Genomic DNA, 25,632 nt, shown 5'->3' on the forward strand with positions numbered 1-25,632 from the left:
AAATTAATGATAAAGTTTTTAGAGTCACTTGAAAAATTCATTTTTGTTACATATTATATTACAATTTTACTCTGTTGATATTTCTGAAGCTACGACTTTCTAGTGAAATACAAATAATTATCTATTTAACTGTAGAGAACTGAGACTACCTTAAAGTTAACTAGTTTAGTTAAAAAGTTCACAATTTACATGGCTACCTTCCAACTGCAAGTTCACGATTTTACGTTTTTATTCAACGGTGGATTTAATATGGGCTTCAATAGCATGCGGAATTTATTAAACAACGATATAAATACATAAGATACAGAGATGAATAAGATATAATATTTTGCTCCATACTAAGTACGTATTTGTATAATAATATTATGTTTAATTAAACTGTGCATTAATTTACAATAAGTTTACAATGTAACACGAAAGGAAGTTACAATATATATAAATATGTAGCAAGTGAGTATGCGTAAGTGAGAGAATGAGAACTTCTCTTTCATTCTACCAACTTCTTTTTAAACTTTTTTTGTTGATATTAAATATTTCATAGAGTCACATAACAATAAAAAAAAAAAAAAAAAAACATTAAAATAGCACATGTTAAAAGAAAAAAAAAACACGCTACTATTTGAATTCGGTTAAACCATCCGAGAGGTTACAGTAACCCTTCTCTTGGTAACGCGTTATACAAATTCAAGTTTGTTTTACGTTTATAGTCCAACGAGATGGTCTCACGAGAATACGTGGGTGAAAACAAAGCAATTTCTATCTATAATTAACGCTTTTCTCGCGTTTTGCCTTTTCTCATTTTGCGTTGCGCACTCGTATACCTCACCAGCGACATGGAATGCATATAAGCTTGATATGTATACATCAACTACTTGGGAAAACAAACATTTTTAAACATTTACGGCAGAATAATAAATTCGTTCAAGCATCAAATGCCTCAGTCGCAATATTGTGGTGCACTAACAACGACAAAATGATAATATTATGTCATTATTACATTATTTGTATAACACGCGAATCGAAATAATTATTATTGTGATTCCAACACGAATTAGATTGCACGAGGCGTAAGAGCCCGTAAAAAACTATTGACGAATGATGAATAATTATTATACTTTGTATTATACGTGTAATTGAGTTATGCTTTATTATAATATAGTTAAAATTTCGTTGCACGTGTCTTGAAAGCATAACATCAGCCAAAGACAACTGGAAAACACATTTATCGAATATTGTTGGAACGAAATACGACAATAATATTATATACGTGCCTCAATAGAGAGTTACAGTGAAGGACGACATGGAAAATTACATTTTAGGTCGAGAAATGTTGTTTGTTGTACAAAATGTATTTTTTACAACATATTCATGCACCTTTTTTAAGCTTTGCCAACATTTTAAAATTTAAATCTAGTTGGGCGTATGAAGTGACTAATTAATTAGTAAAAATATTACCATATTATGATGTCTAACTTAAGCCCGGCAACTAGGGCCATTAGCTGTTGTAGGGGTTATGAACTGTGGGTAGAGGTAAGATTGGTACATGTAGGTTGTTTTTACGATTGTTATGGTTGTTACGGTAGATAACAAACACGTGTATGTGTGGCAAGGTTTTTAACCACTATAATCCCGGGTGGTCACCCATCCGGGAACTAGTAGCTGTGGCCGTTACTTACTCTCAGCCGCATTCCATGACTGGCAGTAGTCAACGCGCCACACCAAGCCACAAAATCGAATATTTTATACGAATTAATAATTGATTATAAATTATGTTCAAGTCATAACAGTTTGTGCGCCTAAAGTCCAACCGCCCTCAGGGAATTTCCGATGAATTTCGCAATATTCTGGTAGGCCAGACTGTCACTGGTTATTGGTCATTGGTGCGATCATAATTATTGGACGAACAGACTGTATAGTATTTACTATTTTTTGTGGTCTTATCTATATACCTATAGTGGCAAAGTCAAACAATAACGAGCGAGTGGACTATTTTACGAAAATAATTAATCTGTTTATACTTTAAACGTTTAATTATCTATCTACGGCGCATTACAAGCAGTTTACCAAAGAATGTTTTAGAAAATATAAATATAAATGTACGTTTTCACACTCAAATTTATTTTCGATTTATAATTAATAATTTCCGGTTTTTGTCAGAAAACGAAATTCAGACCGGGGAAGTTACGGATTGGAGGAAAAATATTAATCCAACCGTATCAGTCGAATGGCCCGAACAGGCGATAGGCAACTTTCACCACGATATCAGCCGTTTATCACAAATCGTATTGGACGGGTGTTAAGACGAATTCGGGGCGACGACGAGAAGAAACGTACGTGAACGCCGCGATTAGAAAATTGTCATAAGCGGATGGTGGCCCACCGAAAAAATAAGTAAAAACAACGCACATCCAGCCTGCAGGGGGTCTATTTTGAGGTTGATTTTTTTGGGGGGGGCATGGGGGGCGTATAACGACAACCGCGAAACGATACAAGAGGGCGGAGAGTGCGAGTAACCGTGCGGACGACACCGTTATGCGCGCGCTCGACAGTGGTGACTTGTTGACCGGTATAGCGTCGGAGGCGTTGGCGTGTCGCGACGCGGGCGCTTGCGCTCCCCGGAAATCGTCGGGTGGTCGTGGCGGCGTGTCTCGCATGTGGTTCAGTACGAACGCTGTTCGCCCGACGATTGACACACGCGCCCGACCGTCGCCGCCGCCGCCGCCACCTTAACACGCTGCCTCCGAAGCTGATCGCAATAAGCAACCAGGTACATAAAAAATATTATTACAATAGTATTATATTATGTAATCTGTTCATGTACCCATATGCGTATTACGACAGAGGATAAACATGATAACGACTGTAAAATTATATTATTTAATGATTTCTGAATTATAAAATCGGTCAAAGAATACGGATCGTTAAAATTAAACCAATTGTTATAGCGACATATCAATATTTATCCACTTAAATTTGGTTTAATTTTAATTTTTTTAAAACAAATAATTATTTAAATGGAAATTTTCTCGACTAGAATTATTACGTATTGAACTCACATTTTCATCATTAATCTAACCGTGATAAAAAGTATTTTTTACATTTTAATAAACAGAAATAAAATATTAAAACACTTGGTTTTTGTGATTTTGCATTTAAAAAATATTACCTTAAGGGTGTCTAACCAAGTTTTTTAGTTGGACCGTAATAAATCATATAAATTTGATATAGAAATTTAAGTAAAAATAAACACTATGTTTAAAAAAAAAAAAATTGATGCAATTTTTCACTTCACTATATTTTTGGTAATTGTGTTTGATAACAATTTTATTATTTTTTAATTCACTGTTGGTTCTTATTGAAAAAACAAGAAACATCCTGCTAGATTGCGTAGTATAGCTAAAAATGAATTAGCAGATTTTCTGTACGAAATATAATTTTATTTTAAAAATTTTTATTGAAAAGAAAAAAAGAAAATTTATAAACCACGAATTCTGTGGCAATTAATAATTCTTGACGATAAAAAAAATACCGTTCATAAGTTTTTTTCTTACTAATACGTTTAAAATTAATTTGATTTGTAGCCAAGTATACCCGCTAATACATAATATTATATTATCACGTTATTGGACAATTTTTTTTAATTTCACGCTATAGTCAAAAGTAATGGCATTGATTAAGTAGTTAATTTTTAAAAAAAAAAAAGAAAAAAATTTCAAAATTTTTTTTATCTGTTATTTATAAAAACGGTTATGCAGAATATATAGTGTCTTGAAAATCAATCATAGAAAATTTAAAAGTTAAGATTTTGACAAATAATCGATAAAATAAAATATTTCTGAGTGGCTACAAACAATAGAATAGAAAAAAGTTTTAAATGTTAATAACATAATTATTTTAATGAAATGTTTTATTTGTTGTTAATAGTGTATTATTTATTTATTCGTTCAAATTTATTAATTACTTAATAAATATTGCAAAAAACTTTTTAATGAAATAAAAGAGTATTGTGTATTAATTCTATTAAACTGGATACATAATATGGAATTAAAAGCCGTTTTCTAAAATTTCTTGATTTTTATAACATTGATATAATCATATATATATATATATTATCATTATAATATTAAAAACATTGTTCCGATATATTATCTCTGTATTTTATATTTTTTCTAAGTTTAGAATTTCATACTTTATTAAAACTTTAATTACTAAAAAATATTCTTCGAATGAAGGTTTTGGTTATTAAATACTAAGACTATTTTTTCATTATTCGGGACCTCGTGGTCCAATATCGAAGGAATTTTCTGACTTCATTTGGAATTTTCAATATTTATATTAAGATGTATGGTATCTTCAGTTTGCGTACTGGCCTTTAAAAATCGTTAAAAAACAATTTATAAATATTTTTATTGTAATATTTATATAAGTACGGGTTAACAATAAATAGAGTGTACAAATTAAATTTTAAAATCGTATTTACACACAAATATGTGCATATAATATAAAATATATCTTTACATACTACATCATATTATGTTAGTGATTAGTTAGTAAATAAAGTTACTATTTCTCTAACGTTAAATAAAAATTGATAGTCATTCGTAAACTTATATAATATATTATATATATCACTGTTTAAAAGTAATTAAATTGTAAATAGAGTTAATACCATTGATAATGTACCAATAATCATCAGTTTAAAAGAAGTGAAAATTGTGCAAACTTTTTTTTTTTATTGAAATATTAACAAAAATACTGATTTATGATTTACAAGGTTCATAAAAATTGTTAAATTATATGACCATTATGACCCAAGGTTAGAATATAACTAGATTTTTATGCTGAAAACAATCAAAATATGATGCTAATACGCTCTGAAAGACCTACAACATATAGTCTACTTAATATATTCTTTAAGTGAAATTGATTAAAATTAAAAAAGTAGGCTTTAATAAAAAAAAAATTTTTTTTATTTTTATTAATTTATTTTTTTAAAAAAAACATATATAAAAGAACGGCACTTTGAATAGATAGTATTTAAAATAGTCGTTGTGGTTGAATCAAAATGATTAAAAGTATTGGATGGAGAATAATTTATGTAATTACTCAAAACAATTTTCCAACAAAATAAAAATTAAAAAAATATAGTAATCGATAAAAAATATATGTATACTTAGTATACCTCACAATCAAAACTACTAATAATGATTTGAAATTAAAATATGTCTGTATTTTTTTTTCAAAATTTACAAGATATACCAATATACCACTCTAAAAAAACTAAAATATTCTCTTTATCCAAAAAATTCTTAAGAGTGAAAAAATATTCTATGCTGAATGAATAGTCTTCGCTTTTTACTGTCATAAGACTATTATATACAATCGATGAATTTATCTGAAAAATATAAATATTCTTTAAATTTTCGAGTACATCGAGTATACAAAATGATTATAATAGTCAAAATAATTAAAGCGTATGCTTATTCTGTGCGATATCGTATTACAAAAAATGCTGAAGTCGATTATTATTATTTTATCGTTTTGTTGATATAATATTATTATTATGTTTTATTTGCTATGTTTTTGACCCATAGTTTTAAAACGACTTGCTTTCAACTAGGACTGTGCGTGTCTATAATTATAATTGCTATATATGCCACTATATATTACCCATCTTGTGTGGGCGTTTAAGTTTCGGTATATCGACGATTGCCTCCGAAACATTAGACCACGATATATACAAACACACACACATATACACATATATATATTTAAGTACACTGCGTCTATGTCATTTCACGGGTAAACACGTGCATTTATAAAAGTCCCAAAGTTATCTAATTGCACGAAAAGTTTATGCACTGCAGACATCGTGCGTAGTTTTGGTCGCGTTCTGCTGTATGAATGAGTCTTAAATTTATGTGCAAGTCTTAATAAAGTTTCACGTAAAACAATCGAAATTCAAAATGCACATCATATCTATTAATGTAACGCTGTCGCTTGCGTTGTTGTAAAAACTAATTGGACGGCGGCGACGGAACTAATTATTATTAAAAGAATAGTTTGTCTCGGAAACGATCGTTTTGACGACTAATTGCGACTGTTTGACTTAGTGAAGAATTTTCTTGTAATTCGACTAAAACGTATAAAAATAATACTGTTTATGTCTAAGTTGAGTTTGGTACTCACGACGCGAGGGTGGTGGTAGAAAACAAGATAGGAATAATTGTACTTGACCCAGTAAATTTGTGAAACAAAACACTCGACGAGTTAATAATTAGTACACGATGCGGCTGACGCGCACGGTGAATCCTACAAATATATAAATACATATGTATATATTTATGTTTATAAAAACAACTAAGTGTTAAGAACCGAACGTCGGTAAAATTATGATTACGCCGTGTGACGGATATAATATCATGACTTGAGGCGTTAATGAAACTTCTTAGTCGATAAATAGCTGATTAACATGTTATTATAATAATAATGTAAAATTCAAAGGAACAGGAACGGATCGACGAAGCAAACTGCTGTCGGCAAACGATTATTTTAAATATGCATCCGTATCACACTGTGTGGTATTTAAATATTACATGAATGAAGGGCTACCACGTCCGCGGTATTATAATATTCATAATAATAATTATTATTCTTGAGCACGATATAATGAATTTAATAAATTATTTTCACATTCTTTCTTTATGATATGTGAGCGTGTGTACATGTGTAGCGTTGGTAGCATAGTATTTGAGTGGATGTCGCATCCTCGTCGCTTCATCCTCGGAAGTTGGCATTATTTTTTCAAATAAAAATTCGATAAGTTGATTAATGTGCGACAATGGAGAGTGAAGAGGGAGTTCACAGATTTATGATGGAAAAAATATTATAATATATTATTTTTTACACATACTTATGACTTTAATAAATGACCACCGGAAGTCATATTATCTCTGCGCGCATTTCGAATTAACCGACTTATACGCTTGTACATACAAACTATAATTGGACACTAGTCAAAATTGCATTTGATTTAATAATTGTATAATAAATTATAATTTACAATATACATATAATATGTACATGGCGATTACGTGGTACCATGGTAAAATATGATTAATGGCAAATAATGCTTTTAATCAACTTGAATAATACTTTTGCATAGCAAAATTGAATTGCTTTTAAATAAATATAATTTAAAAAAAAACGGCCTCTCTAATGTATAAACTTTGCGTTCATTTTTCAATCTGTATACATAGGTAATGTATAAAGATGCTGTAGCACGAACGTTTTGAGCTATTTTATTGTCCCTGAAAAAACAAACAAAGTAAACGTCATTGTACAAACAATATGGCTCCCTAGCTCCGTTCAGAATCTAAAATTATAAATAAAATGATCGCTTTAGTTACCTTACATAAAAAAAAAAAAAGGCTAAGAATTATTAATATAATATTCCCGTAAAAAGAAATAAAGCCGAGGAATGAGATAAGTTTCATTTTTCGGCGGTACCGTAATTCTCCGATAAAAAACAATATATGCACAGCATATATTGCTTTCGATCATTTTTTTTTCTTCTCGTTCATGTGAATATTTACAGATTATTATCTAACAATATTATTATATTAAACGTTATAACAACACGCAACCGGATGTTTCTGTGGAGCATGCACGTGATCTGCAAAACGTTTTTATGGACGTGTGTTTGTAGAATGTAAACACAGCCGATGACGTAAAAACAAGCAACGGTAAGCACAGCCTGTGAGCGCATCGACTTCTCGATATGGTTGCCGTCATATTATATTATTATGTATGATTTATGGGTCTAAAATTAAACACAAACAATAATAATTAATAATCGAATTCAATACGTTCGAATTGACATATCGCAGCTGAAACGTAAATACAATAATACTGATACATATAAACGGACGTACCCATTGTTACTATTTATTTATTATTATTACGGAAAATATAATTTATTGATTCAATGTCAATAAAACAACGTAGGTACAGTGATATTTTCATATGAATACTTGACATTCAGTAGTTCGGACGTTGTAGAAAAATATGATTTTAAGTACATTTTTAATAATCATATTTTTTTCTGTTGTTCAAAATTAATTTCAAAAGATGGTTAGAGGACTAGCAAAATAATATAAAATATTACGTTAATATTTAGGATTAATATGTTTTTGAAAATATATAACGTTTTTTCCGTATAAATATAATAATACTATTAATAATTTTATTTACAATATTTACAAATATATCGTTATAATTTATAACTAATAAGTTATAACGTAGATGATAATATTTATTTCATATTATTCAACATTCAATCATAGCTATGACATAACATTATATTGTATATAATTATGATAAAGTGTTAAAACTTCTGAATGATCTAATATATTTTTAATACGTTTTTTTTAAAGATTCTGCAAGTTAATATGAAATATGTTGGAATATTTAAGCGTTTGAAATATTTTTTTTATGTGTATAAAAATATACGAGTACAATATAACCACAAACATTGTTTTTTCGATTTCTAGGGATCGATCTTTATTGTGTAATAATTCCCAACGTCGTTTTTTTTTTTTAAATTAACAATGAATTGCCAACCTTTAACAAATTAACCCTATACCTCTCACATAAAGAAACTAGTAAGTGTGCTAAGAGCGAATCATGTATATAGGAGACAGTTTCTCATTTTACGACCTTACAGACGCCATGGTTATAAGCCGATACAAGGTGATTCAGCAAACGTACTCATTCACTTACCTCTTATAACGCATTTAACTTAAATTTAATTTTTTGAAATTTTTAGTTACTTAATAATTAAAGGTCCGAAGTTCGAGTATTTTATTTTTATATCGTATATTTTTTGAAATTATTTTTCCAAACAAAAATATTACTGTATATTATTAGGCAAATGATTTTTTTTTTTACCGTGAATGTATATAAATTGAAATTCGTAGTTTTTGAGTTATTAAATTTAATGGAATAAATATGATAGTCTTTAATTATGGTTTTACATAAATTAAATACTTGTAATATTAAATGTTATCTTGTAGTTAAACTCTAGAAAATACTATTATTATCACAAGTTATCACCATTGATATTTACATTTTAAAGCTAGCTGATGATAACTCAGAAACTACTCAATTGGATTTAAATTTATATTTGTCAACATTTTCAATTGAACCATCGGCTTATCAGTTTACAGCTAAAAAATGCCGTTTCCGTGATAAATATAGACATTAGACATATTCCTCGAAACAGAATATAAATGGTTTTGTTAAAAATCTAAGCACTTATTTGAAAATTTGATCTTCACCAGCATACTTTAGAAGATTCCAATAATCATAATTTAAATAAAATTACCATCAAAAAATGATTAAATAAGAGTTGATCATGCTTGGCCAATCACGAATAAAAAGATAGTTTCATAATATCGATCGTCAATCGCTGATCAGACAGATAATCATGTTCATGGCAGGTAGTTCATTGAACCAATATATTATTACGTATTTGTTATACCTCATCGAACTGGCCGAACAATAATAATCATAAAAATAAATAATACATCAAATGCAATTAGGTCGCATTCAAGCAAAGTAATTCGAGGCGGTGTTTCGAAAAAAGCACGTGAGCTGTCGACATAGGGACAAAAAAAAAAGGTTGTTGTGTGTCAACAGTACAGCAAATAATTTGTCTGCATAAACGGAAGATATTATACTATTATAATACATGACGAGATTATACCAATCATAGTAACATGAGCATGAATCGTGTGAATATTAGACAGGTATCATCTGCAGTGTACAAATATATAGGGTAGATCATGTGTATTTTCTCTTTGATTGCGATGTTAGTACAAAAAAAACAAATATATATAATTACTGTTATTTATAAATTTATAAATGAAATAATATATGTATCCACACGTTTTAAACGCCTCAATATAATGTGTGTGTTTCCGTGGACAAACATTCATATTAATGGATTAATGGACTTAAAATAGAGAAATAATATTGTACACAGTAACTAGTGTCAGGGTGCGAATTGTCAAATAATAACAAAAATACGTCTATAGAATCTGGTTTATAGAATTTTATCATAGGGTGAGATAAAAGATAGATACTTGTGTTCATTACTCGCTTAAAAAGTAATATTGTGAATGAATTAAAATATTTGAAATTTTATTTATTTTATTTTATCTTTTAATCGAGAAGTGATTATATATACGTATATTGAAACTGTATTAATATATGTATTAAATTATTGAACCATACACTTCAAAACACGTATTGTTTTAATAATAAAATAATTGGCCCAGTTAGTAAACTGTTGACAATTTGTTTCTTTTGAGTTTGTGGTTTTAAATTATGACTTAAATATTTCAAACTCATATTATTATTATTATTAATAGTTAAAAAAAACGATTTATACACACATATATATATATATATATATATATATATTAAGTGCAAAGTATTATATCTATTAAATGCTTATTTGTTTCCAAATTGGATTAACCAATAATCAAAAACTATTACAAGCCACACCAATTAAAGATTTTTATGCAATATAAATATCTAAAATAAATACATTAATCTTAAGTTACGGGAGGAACACACCTACCCACCTACAGCGGTTAGTAGTGTAGCTAAATTGCCTATTCAATACGCCGTGTTATCAGTTATTTTTTTTTATTGAAAAATATAATATACGTCATTTGCATTAATTTAAAACCTTACTACCATAATTATATTACTATAATGATTGACTACCTACCATTATACATTTATTATAAAAATTACCTGATTTTTTTTATTCTTTATCTACCATAAATAATTATTGATGTGAATAATAAAAAAAAAGTATCTATTTGTATAAATTATACTGTAATTTTTATCTGAACTTGGTTGTCATCATAAAATTTAAGCGAAAGCTTTGATTTTTAATATCAGTGTATTAAACATTTTTTGTACATAACATTTGATATGATATAATTATATATATATATGTATTGATTTGAGATCTCCAGGAAGAAGTATTTATTTGAAATTTGAAATTATAATGCATATTATTTATAATATTTTATTGCAGTGAAAATGTATAGAAACAAATACAATTATTATTTAACTTCTTTAACGGCAACATAACTGCTGTGAATTACTTTATTGTGATCCTAGAATATCAAGAATATTTTTGTTTCTTTTAATTTTGAATGATTCTGATAAACATTTTTATGTAAAAATGCTGTTTTACCACTTTCTTGAATCATTCGTTTTATCAACGCGATTATAATGAAATCAAAATGAGTATTTAAAAAAAATATTATCAAAGCCAAACACCTAAAATCGTGCCATGACTTTTAAATAATGATAATAAATAAAAAACCAAAACTATCGTCGTTTCGATCTTATATCCAGTTACTACATAATAATAACAATAATAATATCATGTTATATCAATAACAGTAATATCGTTATATTACCATAAATATATAAATCCTTATAGTTGGCTGCTATTTTTTTTTTTTTTTTTTAGAATTAAATTTCTAATAACGATTGTTATATTATGTACATAGTTTATATTCACCGCAAGCGTGTTTATTACACACACCGCTTCCGTTCAGATTAATTCGGTTAGGTAGAGGTAGATATCGCATATTATACATTATAAATAAGTATTCCCACCCGAATATACACAATAATATTATATACATGAAAACAGTACCCTAAGAATATTAGGCAGGTAAAACCGCATTTTCCGTGTAAAACGTTTGCCGCATAAAAGATATATTTACCGTCTCCCCTGTAGGTACACATACGTGTATATATATTATATTATATGATAATACATACAATAATGATAACCAAATATGGTAAATCTAATAAATATACACATAAAACACATTTCGCATAACAATACTATATAAATTACAGAACGATTCTTGTGAAGGTCAACACTCATCTTCTTTTACAAGTTGCAATGTACCAACACAATATTTTAAAACTAAATAAAAAAAATAAAAACGATTAAATATTTTTAATAATTCTTATTGCTCGTTTGTTAAAGTTCTTTCAAATAACAGAATTTCGAACGAGTGGTCGTTAATTAGTTGCGACTTTATGAGTTAATGATTTAAGTTCTCTGCAGATTATAGTGAATAGATAATTTACACTTTTGGTACCTTTCGTATGTCACTCTATCTCCATTTGACGAAAATTTCAATCTTATATAACTATTTATTCACAAAAGTAAAAACTCACAAACGGTAATACTTTACATTTTAAATTATCACATTTGTTTACAAATATGTCATTTTTATAATGACTTTGAATTGTAAAAAATGTAAAAAAAATAATATGTATTTTCAAAAACGTTACTAAATTTTTAGAAAACAAAGTTTACCTTTAAAACATTTGTTTTATATATAAATAATATACGAGTATTAAGTTATGCAGATTGATAGTTAAATAAAATATCGCATGTAACGTTTTTTTGTTGTTTCTATTTTCGTTAATTCAAGTTGAAGACAACACGAGACGACTGACCGTCTAAACGTAAAGCGTAAAACGTAACTTTGCAAAAATGTATAACAATATCGTTGTATAATATATTTTTACGTTTAAATTAATTTTTTATAATATATTAAAATGGATAAAAAAAAAAAAACGGTTGTATAATAATAACCTACCGTATATAAGGATATTAACGAAAAACGCAAATTACTGCGATCATAGTCCATAAGTAAAAAACACTATCTTGGAATTTGTAATAACCGTATAACTACATCGTTCATGATAAATATAATAAATTCGTTATATTATCAAAATAATACATGTAGATAGGTAAGACATAATGTTTTATTAAGTAATTCTGTGTTTTCGTAAAAATAATTCAGCCAGAACAACGTTTTGTGCGACAAAACTGTAGTTTTAATAATCGTATAATATGAAACAAGCGTTAATTAGTTCAACAAGAAGCTTTGAAATCATATTTAATATTATTGTAGTGTTAGAATTTTTAAAATTAAAATTAAATTAGATTTATGTTGCACATTTCAAAAGTTACTAGACATCGTGTTATTTGGACACTATATTATGTAAAATACATATAATAATTATATTAACACTACAATCATAAATAACTCATTTTTTTCTTCGTCAACCATGAATGATATAAATCTCGAACGTTAAGACTTCAAACGCCTTTTGAGCTATAAATATTAAGAAGTACAATTTTATCGCGAGTCTGAAAAAGCTTAATTTAAACACTAGTTAATATTAATAGCTTGGTGCACATACCATGACCCAAATGATATCTGAATTTAAAACTACATGAGTACAGGCATCTTAAGTCAATATTATTACATCACCTATGTAGTTTTTACTTTATTTTAAAATAATAAATTTTAATAACACATTCTTACCTTAGATTAAATAGGTCAATACTTCAAAGTATGTAGACATGTTTAGTGCCATTGAATACAATATAGTGTATGATATTCAACACGCATAATTTATCTAATTTTTTGAGATCAACTTATTTCATGAATATGACGATACAGTTTTACAATGATAAGTGGAATCGAACAATAAAAATACATATTGCTCTATTTAACATAACAAAATATTTCGAAAAACTAAAGGTAACAGTGCGTTACCTTTAATTGTTATTGTACAATACGCAGTAGTGGACTAGTAGCCACATTTTTAAAATTAACGAAAATGGTTTCGTATACAAAAAATATGACCCACTATATGAATATCATCGACCTAAGCACGGTACCATAATCACCCCCCAACTACCACTAGACGAGGCGTTTGACGAGATGTATTTAGTCGTCGACCGGCATTGTTGGTTTTATTTTCAAATTTAAATGTGAAGACCCTGGTGCCGAGTTTGTGAGATGTCCACGTTTACGTCCTCCATATATAGATATAAACGTAATAAAGGTATTAAAAAGTCGTTAGTTTTACAGGTGTCTGTGAGGAGGGTTCATTTAAAATACATTAATATCGTGGGGACAGCACGCGCAGGACTTGTCTCGCTCATTAATTACGCGGCAGAGTTTGCCGGAAAGGTTTTCGGTAAGTTTTGCCGTTCTCCGGACGCGGGATGGAAACATTTTTAATAAAATAAGTCACGAGTTCTCGAAACCAACATGACGTTCGAGCGTAAAAATGTAAATTATGAATTTCTAACAGTTCTCTAATGCTCTTGTAATATATATAATGTTTACAAGCTAACGATAGTCTTATGACAATTATTAATTTCACTTCTATGTCAGTATAACATATTTAAATAATATTATTATTAGTTTAGATGTACAAAGTTTACACTCAGTGTGTAGCAATTTTTTTTGAAAACTATCTAACAAATAAAATTGACGGAAAATCTTGAACAATTGTTGGAAATTCTTGATATCTTATCTCCTTATATTTTCTATTTGAATTTATGTTGGAACTTGGAAACTTACAACAACATTTCAACGAAAACAAATGTATACCGTCAAATATTTTTTGAAAGGGCTCAAGATAATTATAGCATTAGTAATAAACTCAGCATTACAAATTTCAAAGTTAAATATAGCTATATAAAACGAGAGGTTCCAATCATTTCCATCAGGTGTGTAACAAGTCAGTATCTACATTGTTTTATGATTTTTGTAAGATATGTAGTACAGTTTTTACGGTACACCTGTTATTACCATGGTAATACTTGGTTGACCCGTGGTCACTATGATGAATATAAACAAAATATTTGTGCTGATTTCAGTTTTTTTTTTTTTTTGTTATTTATTACAATAATTTGTCGGATTCGAGGATATTTTCAAAAAAATCAATTTTTTGAGAACTAAACTATACAAAATTGCGAATAGACTATTATTTATCCGGATAATATGTTATCGTGATTAATTGGTTTAAGGAAAGTTCGTTCACTACAATTATTTGTAATATTATCATTGTTCAGCAGTTTAATTAAACTCTATTATTAAAGCACAACGTCACTGCACCATCCAAGTAACTATTATTTATTGAATGTCGTTGAAAATTATATGTGTCATGTGTTTATAGTTTATCAAATGCGTACATAATATAAAATTACAGTATTTCGATATTGTTCACTGCGGTTTTGTGAGACACGTTTAAAACAGCGATAAAAAATTCATGCAATAAAAATGTATACATATCTGGCAAAAATTGATGGAGACCGACCGATTAATGGTTGTTGATCATAAATCATGAGATTTCTCACCCTTAACTCGAAATTTTTAAATTTTTTAAAAATATAAAACTATAAATTCAAAACTAAGAAGTGTATCGTTTTTGATCTTAAAATTAAAATTATAATTTATTATTATCCACATTGAAATTAATTTGTACCAAAAAAATAAACATCCGTGTTCCATGACGTTTAACATATTTTATTCTGTTTTTTTTTTTAATTTTTAAAATTTTAAATTAGCGTTTATTATTAACGATTGTGTTTTGTCTTACCTAATGTTTTACTAAATAAGTATTTCCATGTGTATTGCATTAATTTTATAGAATTGCTCTCTTAAAAACCTCCTATCCTATGAGTAGTATTTTTTGTTTGAATTATTCAAATTGTTAAATTTGTCACTATTCAATAACAATATTTTTATCATCATTACAGATTGTAAAATATAATTTAAAAATTAAAAATCTAAAATCTTTGATTTTGTAACATAATCTAAAAATATACTTACAATAATATGAATGTAAATCTTAATTATTAGTGCATTCTAAAATCTTTAACCGTCAAACCAATAACACTGCGACATATAGTTGAGTCTCCACATGTGTACTGACATATTGTTTATGATAATATTTAATCACTAGCTTAAATAAATAAAATAAAATAATAAATGAAAATAGGAGTAAGTAATTATTAAAAATAATATTTTTTAATAGAATTTGATAATAAATTTAAAATCATTGATTATTGTTACTTATTATAATTATGAGGTGTATTATTATAATAATTATTTTAATATTTGTTCTGGAGGGTTCGATTACTGGATGATTTCCCTCGCCATGTGCTTCCTGGGTTATTTTATGCTATGTTTATGTACAGTCATCGTTTTAACTCATTGTATATAATTAATTAGGTACAGATTGTAAATTTTCTTAGTAATAAAAATAAGTAAATATTTTTTAATATCATTATATTATAATTTGCTATTTTATTTCTAATGCTGAGATATTTATTTACATTTTAAATTATCACTTAGTTAAAAAGCTTAAAAATAAAACATTTTTTAATTTTTTTTTTTTTTTTTTTTGTCTTAAGTAGGTAAATATCTGTTGAGGAAACGTCTGTCTTAGTAGATTCGATTTTAATATTGATACACCATAACCCAACTTCAGATGATTTAACGGTATTATTTTTTTTTTTTTTGCTGCGGTATCGATTTGTCTATGTACGTATAAGCTCAATAACTTTAGGTTATTTTAATTTATATAATATATTTGGTAGAAAAACAAAACATTAAATGACTATGTTCCTTCGACCTATCCGACGTTAAACAAATCAAAATAAAAATCGCAACCAATCATCATTATAATATAAATATTATATTGGCATGTGTTGTGTAATAGTCATAATATTATATTAATATGTTAGTGTCGTGGCGTGAAAAAAGCAAACCGTCGTGGCTGCACATTATAAAATGTTATCGGGGAAAAAAATGCGTCAATCATGAGATCATATAGATAGGTAGGTACCCTACGTAATATTAATAATATAATCGTCAAAACGGTGTAACGGCAAAGAAAGTCGTTGGTGATTGCGGGTGGTGGTGAAGTGTGTGACGGGCGAATATCATCATTTGAGTAATGTTTATCGGGATTAAAATACGTCATATAAAATATTATATTATCAGCGCCGGCAATTGGTCAATCGTTGCACTGATGTGTGCATGTATGTTTATTCAAATGTCCATCACATAATATTATTATATTATTATTTAACTGGACGGACGATCCCTAGACGGTTCTACACCCCGCTCACTTTAGCCACGGACGTACATTAATAATAATAATAATAATAATAATAATAATAATAATTGAAAATGACATAATTTACGCATATATAGTTGTTTGTCACACTGCCCCTATAAACAGTATTGTACAATATACGACGAATAACACGTATGTACCCGGTCAGAGCTTTACTACACCGCACTACGCGTTTGCCGGGACGCATATTATACTCATCATGCACATATTCCTGGCGACATGTGCACTCCGTGTACTAGCGTCGATTATGTGTCTACCACGCCGTATACCGTGGTAATGGTAGTCGCGGTAGTGTTTGTATTGTAGTCGTGTATACTTGTTTATGTATAGCACCGGCGGCGTCGGCAACGGTGGGTAGTTTGCACTCATCCCGCGTTGCACCATATTGGCGGAGTGATTGATAGTGGATTAGACAACGGGCGGCGGTTAGCCACACTTAATTTATCATCCATCGGGTGGTTATCGTTTTATTTGTAAACGCGCAATACTGATTTGTCATTTGAAATGGTTTTCGTTGGATTTTTTTTTTTCTATTATCTGCCCAATTCTCTCCCTCTCTCTACAACAGATTCGACCGATAATTCGTGAATGATTATTTGCTCGATCCGTTGTCGTTATAGCAGTATCGGACCACATCGATTATCTAATCAATGTAGAATCATATTAAAAATTGGTTAAATTAATAGCTCATTAAAATTGAATGAACCAATCGAGGGCTAATAAAACAGATTTACCACTATATTGATACATTAAATAATCAATACTTAGTGATTGTTTGTGTAATCTGACATTAAAATATTATTTTATACATTATACTTCTAGTCATTGCTACTTTGTATTTTTATGTTTTATTATTAATATTTTAAAACTAAAACTTATAATGATAGTAGAAAATCAATATTTACGCTCGTCTTGATTTATTAATGCTCAATGAGCACTGCTCATATCTCAACAAACAAACGGTCAACAACATATTTTTATTATACGTGTATACACTAAAAGCAAAGTTGCGTGCATGTCGTAATCACTCATTATGTAGATTTACGGTAAGACGTGGTCAACTAATATCATGTGTGAGCTCCAAAACAACGATTTTCTTGAGAAATTATACAATTATAGCAAAATTTTATATGATAAAAAAATATAATAATGCATTAATATGTATTAATTTTTACAATAGTGTTTAATAACTTAACATTTATAAATATAATAATATTCTAGGTACACTGTTAAGAATAAATATGAATTTTTAAATTTTTATTTAAATGTTATGGTTTGTATCCTAACATCTGTGTAATAACTAACATACCTATTATTTTTTTATTTCGTAGTAACTAACATATCGTATATTTTTTTACCTATTAGATCTCGTGTAGGAACTTACGTTTTAACCATTAAATAATATACATAAGTATATTCTTTATATATTTAATCTAACCTGACTTTTTCTTAAAAATGAATGCTTCGATACATCACCCATCATTGTCATTTCGGCAGCTCATTCGTTTATTACGTGACCCATGTCTGTTCATTGAATATAATAAATACACATACTTATATTATGTGTAATACCTTTATCATATTATATTATACAATATTGTTTACGTGATCGACGACCCCACGTCGAGAAGCGTACTTACTTAATAATATTTTATCGGAATACCGATATTCGTCTGAAGCGATATAACATATTATTATACGTATATTATTACGTACGATGGTATTATGGTGGCTCAATCGCCACAGTATATTTCTGTATATAGGTATTAGGTACCTACGTGTTTTGGGTCGAGACGTGATGTCTCGCAGGACACTAAACCATAATTTACAATCCATTAACTATATTATATTAATATTGTCGGGTCATTTATATCGCTCACCGTTTGAAACTTCCAAAATACAGATGTAAGTATATTTTAATTTCGTATGAGTTATCCAGCGGTCGAGGTCAACCTTTCTACAGACTACAGTTGCAACATAAAACACGTCATTATAATACTATAATATCATACTGCAACTGCAACAATTTTAGGTTATACCTGTAATGTATTATCTATTGTTTTCGTTTAAATTTTAAACGACGGCGCTGTTTTTAACTGGACACGACTGATATGAAAATAATATTATCATATTATTATTAGATATTTATATGGCATTTTTTTTTTTTGTTCGCGTCGTTTTGTTGTGCAATATTTTAGTCTGAATGAGTTCCCTGAGTGTGCTGCTGCATAGTAATATCTCATTATTGAGAGAGAATTAAATGATGTTAAAAATTGGATTTAAAAGAAATTAAAAATGTTAGCAGATTCCATGTAATGAATAAGTGAATATTTATTGATAGTATTATTGATATATTATAAATGTTATGATGAGATTTATTAGCATGCTTGTATACCATCTGGTCGGCCAATAATAATTATTAATTTTTAATTGTAATATAATTGAAATATTATATGGAATTAATTACCATAACTGTAACATTAAATGAAATCAGAATGGACGTTTAAATTTAACATAATTACCCTCAGGAAAAATCAAAAAAATTATATGGAGTATAGTGATAAATTGGGTTGCATTTTTAAACGATTTCGCTTTTTTTTTAACAACAAAATCAGTAGATAAAATTGAACGTTGAAATTTAATGTTTACAAATAATTTATTTTCAACAAAGTTTGAACAATTCAACTTATACTCGAAAATCGAGATAATATCCTCGATATTGTTGAATAACTGTTTTAGACATACCTACATGACATAAATAAACTCTTAATTTAACTTTTTTTCTTTATAATTTGAGAGAAGACCAAGTAAACGCTACCATATCAATAGAATTTTGAAAATGTTTTGAATCGAATTTGGAACAAAAAGGCGGAAACTTTGAGTTATTTATCAAGCATTTAAAACTAATAATAACTGTCAATAAATAAATCTTAGCTTAAAATTATTCATAAAGTGTATTTATTTTTTTATTTGCATTAGTTTCAATATCTAGCTATCTAATTAAAAAAAAAAAACATATGAATGGCGAAAATGAGAGTAAATTTAAAAACAAATTAGTGTTTATTTATGTTGTATCTATCACTTATTTAAGAATACCGGAAATATTGTTTTGATTTTCGAGTATAAATTGAATTGTTCACATTTTGTCAAAAATAGATTATTGGTAAATATTACAATTTATTTGCAGATTGTTTAAACTAGAAATTTTTTACAAAAAGTTAAAAAAAATAAATCTCTATCTGAAATAGTGAAATGTAAAAAAAATGTTGCTATTTAAAAAAAAAAATAAGTTATATAGCCCATAAGCATATTAAAAAAGTTTTTAATATTCTATTAACTATCGATAATTATTATATAACTTATGGTTTAAAAGTAAATTACAACAATAATCATTATAATATAAAAATTTTTTGTTGAAATATGTAGTAATATAATATTATTTCTGAACTAGACTGAAACATAAATAATAAGTATAGCATTTATGTAAAATTAAACACCCCATATGTAAATTTATTCAGAAAACAACTTATGTATATAGTATATATATACTATAATTTTGTTTTTACATTATATCAATGTTCACATAATAATAAGTTTTCTATTTCCATATATAAAACGCGTGATTTTATTTAAATTAGTTAAAATGTCAACGCTACAAAGAAGTTCGATATTTGTTATGACGTGAACCAAAAAAAGTTTTTGAAAAATGTCTCGCGACCTACTTCTGTCTGTGTTGACGATGAAATGCAATTATGTAACGTAAAAAGTTTTCCCAGTTTTAACAACGGACTTCTTAATAGTGTGATTGTTTAATATAGTTCGCGACTCGATGGTCGATGGGGATCATTAAATTGACGATAATAAAATGTTGACACGTATTCGAAGGTATTGGTTTCTCGATAGCATGTGTTTTTTTTTACCACCAATATTCACGTAAGAAAAACTAAAACCTCAAAAAAATTAAAATTTAAAATTAATTTTTTTTAGTTTTGTAATTAATTTCTGGGGCATAACGGTGAAGGGTTCTAAATGAATGTTGCAGAGGCAGCCTTTATTTAAGTATGCAATACTTAATTTTGTTAAATGTACAAATAAAAGTGTACAAGTAACATAAGTATTACGCATGGGGTAAAATATAATCTAATATATTATAATAAACTAAAGCTTTTATGACAAGCCTTCAATTATTACGAAGTTTGATAAGTATAATAACAACAGGTATGCTAAACATATTAAATGAAAAAAGAAAACTCGATTTTCTGATAGTTGTTAGAACGAAAATATGGAAGGTGAGGAATTATATTTACTTGCGATCGACTGAAGATTAAATAGAGTACAACATGCTGTTTTATAGGATTCAATTTATTGATATAGGTATTATCCGTTTAAAACAGGTACAGAATCTTGTAATTTATAGTACTTATATTGTACAGTTTTTTTTTTTTCATTAATAAATGTAAACGTTCACGAATGCTTAAATATAGAATATGGAAATACTATAACTTTACATTTAATATAAAACGCTATTACAACAATAATATGATATTATTAAAATCATATGTTCTATTCATAATGTCACATTGGAATGTCAAAAAATTTATACAAACCGTTAATTTCCATTTTCAAATATTTATTGCTATAAAGTGATAATATATTACTACGACGGACTTGTAATAAATTACACCACGTCACACGATATTATACTTCATATTCTATTTTACAATCAAAATGCACACACTATGTACAAGTTAAAACCATAATGTTATTATGATATCTGTATACTATAATTGTTGATGACCGCTGCAATCGTTTTACAACTTGTGGAATATTAATCGCCGTTCGGATATTTTAATTGTTTGTCGATTGATTATTATTATTATTATTGTTATTGCACTGCTCCAGTCCTGCAAACAATAATAATAATTTATAAAATGTAATAAAATTAATAGTATGTTTCATTCATATTATTATTATAATATATAAAATGGATTTTCTCTTTTATCTGTGTATAGTGCTTATCGCTAATCGAATTGAATTGCGTTTATACACGGTTTTTTTTCGTTTGCCAATGCGTTCATCAGAAAGCTTTTAAATTCGAAATACATAAGGTGATTCACCAAGCAAGCTCATCTCCTCTTTTCTTTAATAATACTTTGGAGTTTATAAATAAATTTAGTTTAAAGATCATATTGTTTAAAAATACTTTAAATTTTATCTACCAATTAATTTTCAAAAGACTAGTGAGGATCATTCTATTTTACTTAAAATTATTTAGCAGATGATTTTGTTTTTGAAATATTGATATATCTAAATTTAATAAAATCTTGAACGAGTAGTATCCGAGTTATTAAACATAATAGATATCATGCTTATATACATAAAATAAAATATAATACTTTAAAATAATTATTTTTTTTGAGAATTTTTACTAAGTTATGGAATTAGAATGTATTAATATAAACTATATTTACGTAAGAACATTGCTAAACAAACATTGAAATGACATCTATTTTAATTATATGGATAACTACGAATACTAGGTTCTCGGGTTTGTAGAAATATCTTATGTATATAAAGTTAAATGAGTCAGTAACTCAAGTAACTACTATTTTAAATTTCGATTTAGATACAATAAAATTTTCAAAATAATATTCCACTAAATAACTAAGAATGTAAAAAAAGGAGGGTCTCGATTGAAAAATAAATTTTTGTTTCGACATTTTTTGAATTGGACAAAAAATGTCCAGTATTCGAAAATTTTATTTTTAGGTACCTATACTTTGCATTTAAAAATTATAAAAAAATTCAGATTTTTACAACTACGTTATTAGAGAAAAAATGATATCTTTAATAGATGAACATATTCACACTGTAAGTATAGTTACTTGAGTATTTCGAATAGTAGTAAATAAAGTAATCAAAATAATTATAGAAAAATGTTTTTCAAAAGTATTTAATGTTATAATAAATAATCCGAATATATTTTAAAGTATTTTAAATATTTTATTCAGAATTCAATTTTTATTTTAATATTTAATATTACTTAAAATTTATTGTTATGTTGTAAACTATAAATTATTACGATGACATTTTTTTTTTTTTTTTTTTTTTTTTTTAACATTGTAGACCATATAGATCCTTTGTTGCCAATACTAATTTTTTCCACACTTCTCTATCAGACGTTTGATTTAGGTCCCCATGCCAATTTAGTCTCAACTCCTATAAGTCTATTTTGGTTACATCTAACCACCGTTTATAGTGACATAACATAAATAAATACAATATACTTAAATATTGACTGTTATTTCAAATATTCTTCACAAAAAATTAAAATATTTTAAATATATTTGTAATATTATTTTTATGAGATATTCATATAAATAATAAATATTACAAATAATTTTTAATAGTGTTTTACCTAAATCTGTGTATAAGTGTATGTATCATACTCGTAATTTAATCATGTAAAGTGATGAACGAAATTAATCAGTAGTTTTATTTCAGTATTTCACTAATTAATATTATGTCATATTCGGTGACGACTAATTCAGAGATGACACGTGCGCTTGCGCATATGTGTACTTGCATTATATGCATCATATATATTGTTGTACGTTTCTGTCTCTTGGGATCGATGTGTCGGAATTGTTTGATTTGCAAATAATGTAAAGGTTCATTGTTTGCCGCGTCCGCGTAAAATCACGCGTCATCGGTCCAGCCCCATTTGCTAATTAACAAAACCTGCTAATCAGCAACTAAAGGATAACCACGCGTACCTACATGATAGTGTGTAGGACGACTACTCCTCCCATACCGGACCTTTTCATCGGACCGACCACTGTGTACGTCCATCCATTCCCTTTCACCTGCAACTCCCAAAACAATCACGGTTCGAGCGCCGCCGTTTCAATGGTTTCGAACAGTGAGCATTCGCCGAAAATTAATTATAATACCTTGTTATTATGTTATTATATGCTATGTATTGTATCCACTACAGCATGACACATGGATTACTGTCATTTGTTCTATGATAAAAATAAAAAGGACATTATTTTTGCTTTTGAAAAAAAAAAAAATGTTTGTTTATACTTGTAAATAACACGTGTGGTTTACTTCAGTAAATCTGAAAATAATAAAGGTTTTCTTACTGATACTCTCTTGGTGAGAAAAAAATTAATTTCTAACATTCTAACGAAAAAATTTTAATGAAACGATTGAGAACTGGTTCGCGGTAGCGAGTCATGTAGAAATAAAACGTTTATATATTTTTTTATTCCTTACGCACATATCATAGTTTATTCATTTCGTCTCGGGTATATTTTTCAGCTGTGCAATATTATATATTTATATAAAGCAAAAATCGTTTATAATATGGCACTAGTTTTAGTTGACAGAACGGACTTAACGATCTAAAATTGAAGGTCGTGTTAAAACCTATACCTATGTTATATAAATGTCAACAAGTCTAACCCAACTTAATTTTTCACCCAACATTTATTATCTATTTTAGTAATTTTGACATCATTATAATAACCATCGTAAGATTACCTAATTATTTGAACATCTTCTTATAGTTCTACTGTGTCAATTATATGCTAATTTTCTAGTTTATATTATGAATTCTACTTTACATAAATTGTCGTATTGTGCGTTAAATAAATAAAAATAGACAATTTCAATAGTGCATGAGATTATATTATTTGACACGAGTTAATAATACAATCGGTAGTCGACATAATTCTTGTAGTTACTTTATATGATATATATATGTAGGTATCTAATATACAATAATATACGTTGTGTATGTAAAAAAAAAAAATCGAATAAAAATCAATCTCAGTTGGAAGAAGTAACTAAAATTTCACAAAACCATCGTAGAATTTTTTTTATTCAATGTCAATGTGATGTGTAGGAAAAGTGTTAGATAGTAGTATTTTTGAAAAAAAATTAATTAAAACTCACACACAATAATGCAAAATATGTAATTATAGTTGTTTTTACTAAAAAATTGAGACTATGTTATTTATTATTGTAAACATCATGTAAACATAATTGTAAATCATTGTACGCGTTTTTTTTTTTTTTTTTTTTTTTTTGTGAAATAAATTGAAACGCGTTCGGTGTAAAGTAACTGACGTCCAGTTTATGACTAACGCCAACATAATTTGTAGGAAAAAACGATTCGAGATTCACTTTTCTTGGATACCAACCAATTGAATATACTTCTGTCATAATATTGCTCAGATTTTGTCGCTAAAACGATGTCGCACATAAACCACACAACACTTAAAAATAAGTCTGCGATTAATTTAATAAATATTTTGTTAATATTTGCTAGTTACATAACTCAACTTTTCCTGGGTTAAAATTAATCTATTATACCTATACCTATTGTTTTTCGTTTTTCTATCATATAATATAATGTAACTACTAGTGAAATTCCTGTTAAGTTTAGCTCATCCATATCGTTTTTTTCGGGAAAACAGACAAATAGGACATAGACAGCTAATCAAGCTTATTTTATGTATTTCGTACAATATTGCATTTAAAATTAAAGGGTATACAATTTAA

At 27.6% G+C, this 25,632-nt stretch overlaps 1 protein-coding gene across 1 annotated transcript in view; it reads left to right on the forward strand.

Annotated features, from left to right (window-relative positions):
* The first annotated feature begins 2,670 nt into the window (after positions 1-2,670).
* Positions 2,671-25,632, forward strand: part of LOC112602814 (heterogeneous nuclear ribonucleoprotein C-like 3) — a 125,892-nt gene continuing 102,930 nt past the window's right edge. Inside the window, exon 1 of the mRNA XM_025351172.1 lies at positions 2,671-2,767. The gene's annotated coding sequence lies outside the window, so the exon portion shown is untranslated. The remainder of the gene's footprint in view (positions 2,768-25,632) is intronic.

Source organism: Melanaphis sacchari, unplaced genomic scaffold, assembly GCF_002803265.2.
Source record: "Melanaphis sacchari strain LSU unplaced genomic scaffold, SCAv2.0 Contig0_pilon_pilon, whole genome shotgun sequence".
In the NCBI taxonomy this organism is placed as follows: domain Eukaryota; kingdom Metazoa; phylum Arthropoda; class Insecta; order Hemiptera; family Aphididae; genus Melanaphis; species Melanaphis sacchari.